This window comes from Bison bison, unplaced genomic scaffold, assembly GCF_000754665.1.
Source record: "Bison bison bison isolate TAMUID 2011002044 unplaced genomic scaffold, Bison_UMD1.0 scf7180017864340, whole genome shotgun sequence".
NCBI classification, from domain to species: Eukaryota; Metazoa; Chordata; class Mammalia; order Artiodactyla; family Bovidae; genus Bison; species Bison bison.
In genome coordinates, this window is record NW_011494912.1 from 5,807,056 (window position 1) to 5,812,496 (window position 5,441).

The following is a 5,441-nucleotide window of genomic DNA, read 5'->3' on the forward strand; positions in this document are numbered from 1 at the left end:
AGAATGTGAAGCTTTGTGGGCAGTGTCTCTGGTCTGCTGCTGCTGCTGCTGCTAAGTCGCTTCAGTCGTGTCCGACTCTCTGCGACCCCATAGACGGCAGCCCACCAGGCTCCGCTGTCCCTGGGATTCTCCAGGCAAGAACACTGGAGTGGGTTGCCATTTCCTTCTCCAATGCATCAAAGTGAAAAGTGAAAGTGAAAAGTGAAAGTGAGTCCGCTCAGTTGGGTCCGACTCTTAGCGACCCCATGGACTGCAGCCTACCCGGCTCCTCCGTCCATGGGATTTTCCAGGCAAGAGTGCTGGAGTGGGGTGCCATTGCCTTCTCTGTCTCTGGTCTGCATGATGTTGTAAAGTAAGCCCTTCACTTCCCTTGACTTCTGGCAGATCTGCCCGTGGCCCTGGGGCCCCAGCGAGCATTCTCTCGCCAACTTATTAAAGAGGCACATGCTGTCCAGACCAGTTCTGTTCAGACTGTGCTCCACGGACTGGTGCCAATTCATAAACCGTGGCTGGTACACAGTGAGACAAGCACAGAGATGGAGAATAAGCGTTTAGAAACTTTTACAGCAATCTGATTTTGCTGTGACGTTTTTATTGTCTTTTGTAAAACAGTCTGCAACAGATTGGAAATTAGAAACAAAACAGAACAAATAAAAGTGTCCTTAACCACAGAGAATTTAGGAAGCACTGCCCTTAGACATGGGCAGGGACCGAAGTCAGGAGCCTGCAGAGAGGTCCTCCCGGCAGTGAGGACAGTGGAGGGGCCTGCGGATGGAGGGAGGGTGTGGGTGGACGGGTGAGCCCGTGGGAAGAAGGGGGGGATCTGTCTCCAGGCATGGACGCCACAGGTGGGACGGGGTGGGAGAGGCAGGGAGCAGGGCACGAGGAAGGGGCGACCGACGCTGAGAGGCCACCTCGAAGAGGACCGAGTCTGTTGGTACCTGAAAGTGACCACTCGGGAGGGTGGCCAGGGGGCCTGGACTTAGCAGGGGGATGCGATGACAGTGACACAGGGAGGTCGGCCTCATGGTGGGGGTAGGCTGTGCCATGGTATCTAATTGAACTTATTTACCAGGGATGAGGAATGGCAGCCATAGAGACTGTGAAAGTGCTCTTAGGGAGAGAATCTGTAAGACAAACCGGAAAGTGATCTGGGGTTTTCAACGGGTGAGTGCAGGTCACCACATCAGGGACGAGGGGCTCAGAAGACGTGTAAAAACAGCAGCTCTCAGTGTGGCCCTGGATCCAGGATGGGGGCAGGGGATGGACTGTCCCAGGGGACGGCTGGCCACTCAACTCCTGGGGCCCAGCCTGTCTTAGCCCACAAGTCGACCACAAGAATGTAGGCATGCCAGTTAATTCAGGAACAGCCAGAGAATGCTTATTCGTAACATAGCAAACATCATTCGTGTCTCACATAAACTGAGAGAGATGAGATGAGGTAATACACCCTAAAGCAATGGGACCTTGGAATTAGGATAGAAAACACCACCCTCCTCTGCACCTGAACGCGCTCATTCCCATCTCCAGCACAAGGGCATCCTGTCGTCCCATTGTGTAGACACAGCAGGAAATGGAGGGAGAGCCGGACAGGGGCCTGGGCGTGGACCAGGGGCCGCGGGTGGAGGAGAGGCCTACACCTGGGAGATAGGGGGTGGCCCGCTGGTCTGTGGGCACCAGCTCAAAGGAGATGGTGGACAGGGTTGGGGAGGGGTGGAAAACTGCAGGAGGCTGGCATCTGGCAATTCAGTAATAATCAGTAATAACTGAGATTAATCAGTTGAGATTATTACTGAGAAGCGTGGACTCAGGGGACCAGGACCACTGCCTCCCTCGTGTCTGTCTAGGCCTTGACTTAGCCACACCCAAATCCCTTGGTTGTTTAATCGCTAATCGTGTCCGACTCTTTGTGACCTTATGGACTGTAGCCCATCAGGCTCTTTGGTTCATGGGATTCTCCAGGCAAGAATACTGGAGCGGGTTGCCATTTCTTTCTCCAGGGTATCTTCCTGACCCAGGGATTGAACCCTCATCTCCTGCACTGCAGGCAGATTTTTTACCACTAAGCCGCCAGGAAACCCCAAATCCCTTGAGGGGTTTAACAAACACACGGGGTCTAGGCCCTGCCCTGGTGGCTGTGGTTCAGGGGCCTGGGGTAGGGCCCAGGGACTTCCCAGTGACACGGATGGGGTCCAGGGTCAGGACCCTGGCTCGGACAAACCGTGGAAGGACATAAACTGACTTCCCTCAGCTTGACAACAGGCCCCTGTGAGCACCAGCATGGGGTCCCGGGAGTCTGTCTTGGGGGACTTGCCCAGGCTCCAGGCTTCATATATAAGGGCCTGTGTCCCTCTGGGTGCTGGGACTTAGGGGTGGGGAGTGTGTTTTCAACGGGGAGAATGAATGCAGAAGCAGAATTGGCTGAGGGAGCACCTGTTAAAGTTTGTCCCTTGGAACTGTCTGCCTGCCTGCCAACCTGCTTGTGTGGACTCTCGCAGGTCACATAAATCCTCCCACAGAGACCAGAACACCAAGACTGGACAGAAGAAGCCAGATAATGATCTCTGCTACCCTGCAGCCATCTTCAGGTGAAATATGAAAAAGATACAAGAGTGTTACTCAATATGCGGGAAACCTGACGTGTGGTGATGGTGGGCCGGGACCCCAGCCTGCAAGGCAAACGCTTGGAGTCTAGGCTGACCTCTCTGGGGAGGGCCGAGGGACCGGGAGGCTCAGTTTCCCTTCCTCCTCACCAACCTGCTATTCCTGCCAATGCCAAGTGGCCAACGTAGGCAGACTCCACCCAGTACGTTCACCTGATGGACAGGTGTTTAGGTTCAAGACGGCCTGGTGTGGGGCATCAGAGCCCCGAACTAATATTTTCCTGTAAATACTTGCCAAAGAGCCTGCATATCTCCTGTCTCCTTGAGTGTGCACGAAGCCAGGGTGGAAGGATGGAAGAAGGGGTGGACTTTGGAGCAAGACAACCTTGGGCTCACATTCCAACTTGGTCATTTTCTAGCTGTGTGACCTTGGGCAGATGACTTAACTCTTCTGAGCCTGTTTCCTCACGTACCAAATGAAGGCAACTAACTCCTCTAACGACCGCGGCGTCATGAGGGAGAAATAAGATAACCGTTAGGAGCCCCGCACGGCCCCTCATTCGGGCGAAGCAGCGCCTTCTGGATTTGGCGATTCCACTAAGACCCCAGTGGCCCGGGATCTTTGGCTTTTGCTGGATCTATAGCCTCGACTGTTTCTCTGCTGGGTTCTGCCAGCCAAGCCTAACAGACTTGTGCCGCTGGCCCAGTTTCCTATGTTTGCTCATTCGCTCCCCGACTGGCTGGGGCTGGAGCTGCCGAGCTACGTGGGAACGCACCCCCGAGGGGAGCCCTGGCAGGGTTGCTAGTGGGAGACTGAAGCAGTGCCATGTAAACACTGCACTTAGCCGATGATGAAGTGTTTAAGCACCCCGAGGATCCACAACTTACTCTACCTGCACAAACACTCATTTCCTTCCGAAATGTTTTGGTTGCTACAGTCCAGGACGGTGCCAGAAACCCTCTCAATCACAACTTGTAGCTCAGGAGCCCCATGTGGACACAGGATGCATGGCCTTCTCTCAAGGACCCCAAGCGACACAGAAGCCATGAGAAGCTGTGTAGACGCCATCCTCGACAGCTTCCTCCTGCCATGGCCGTGGGGCTGGGTCCCATCCAGGTGAACTTGGACGAGAGGACGTTTTGGACAAAATTAATACCAGAGTCCATTAAGTACAAAGGTTGTGATGGTGCCTTAAATGGAAAACTTTTCTCTGTATCCTGAAACGCTTAAGTCATGTTTTAGTTAAATGTGAACTTAAAGAGAGAAAACAAAAATCTCGTCTTACAAGGGGTCCTCACACTAAAGCTTTGCTTTGGATCTGTTCCTGGGGAATAATTTTAAAGCTCTGGTCTGGGGCGGAGGTGGCCCCCGCTCGAGCCCTGGCTTGGACACTGGGGCCGAACATTCTGGGACAAGGGGTTTACGTCTAGGGAGCTTCCATTTCCTCATCTATATAAAGAAATGACAATGCCCTTCATGGGCTGGGTGGCAGAGATGCTGTCAGAGTGATGTGTCACCTTTTTACAGCAGGACGTCTCCCACTGGATGGTCCTCTCTCTGGGGAGGGCCTCGCTCGTCCCTCCTGGCTCTCCCAGTATCTACTGCGGGTCCCGGCTCACAGCAAGGGCTCTCCAACTGTCTGTTAAGTAAAAGGACAGGGGCTTCCCTGGTGGTCCAGGGGCTAAGACTTTGCCTCCCAGTGCAGAGGGCGTGGGTTCAATCCTTGGTTGGCGACCTAAGATCCCACATGCCTTGTGGCCAAAAAACCAGAACATAAAAACAACAGAAGCAAAAACAAAAAAAACAAAAAAAAAAACAACAGAAACAATGTTGTAAGAAAGTCAATGAAAACTTTAAAACTAGTCTAAGTCAGAAAAAAAAACACTTAAGAAAAACTAAATAAATAAAAGGACTCCGACAAGTGTGATTCACCCATCACAGGCCATCAAAGCTGAGCGGTCCTCAGGATCACTTCCTCCTTACTCTGCATGCCAGGAAACTCAGGCCTGGTAAGTGTTACCACCTGAGTTTACATCACTGGACGTGAAATAGTGATGGAGCTGGCTTGGAAACCGGGGCTCCTGGACCAGAGCACTGATGCTGACCACAGAAGACTCGCCACTAAGGTTGTCTGTCAGATGACGGATTATGTGGCAGGACTGGCCTTACTCAGAGTAATTTCCAGAATCCGTGTGAAAACCCATTTTATGGATGGTACCAATGAGACTCAGGGAGGTTAAGCCATTTGCCCCAAGTCACACAGCAGATAAATGGCAGAGCTGGGGTTGGAACCCAGGGGTTTGGCTCCAGGGTCCGTGGTCGCCCCACAGCACTGAAGAGTCTGGAATCTGACAGTTCAAAGTTGCCCTGATTGAGCTGGGAAAGTTCCAGCCAAAAGCAGATTCCATTAATCTTAGGAAAATCAAGAGGCAGAGAACTGAGAGGCGTGTGCCTGGCTCCTTGGGATCACTCGCACAATGGGCGAGGTCCGGACTATCACACAAACTCAGAGTGGGTTGCTGTGTGATCACCTCCCCTGTTCCCCACCCCGACCCCCATGCTGCTGCTGCTGCTGCTAAGTCACTTCAGTCGTGTCCGACTCTGTGCGACCCCATAAACGGCAGCCCACCAGGCTCCCCTGTCCCTGGGATTCTCCAGGCAAGAACACTGGAGTGGGTTGCCATTTCCTTCTCCAATGCATGAACGTGAAAAGTAAAAGTGGAGTCGCTCAGTCGTGTCTGACTCTTAGCGACCCCATGGACTGCAGCCCACTAGGCTCCTCCATCCATGGGATTTTCCAGGCAAGAGTACTGGAGTGGGGTGCCATTGCCTTCTCC

The 5,441-nt window shown here is 53.1% G+C and overlaps 1 protein-coding gene across 1 annotated transcript in view; it reads right to left on the bottom strand.

Moving 5' to 3' along the window:
• CUX1 (cut-like homeobox 1) overlaps nucleotides 1-5,441 on the bottom strand; it is a 351,136-nt gene that overhangs the window by 88,998 nt on the left and 256,697 nt on the right. The window lies entirely within an intron of this gene.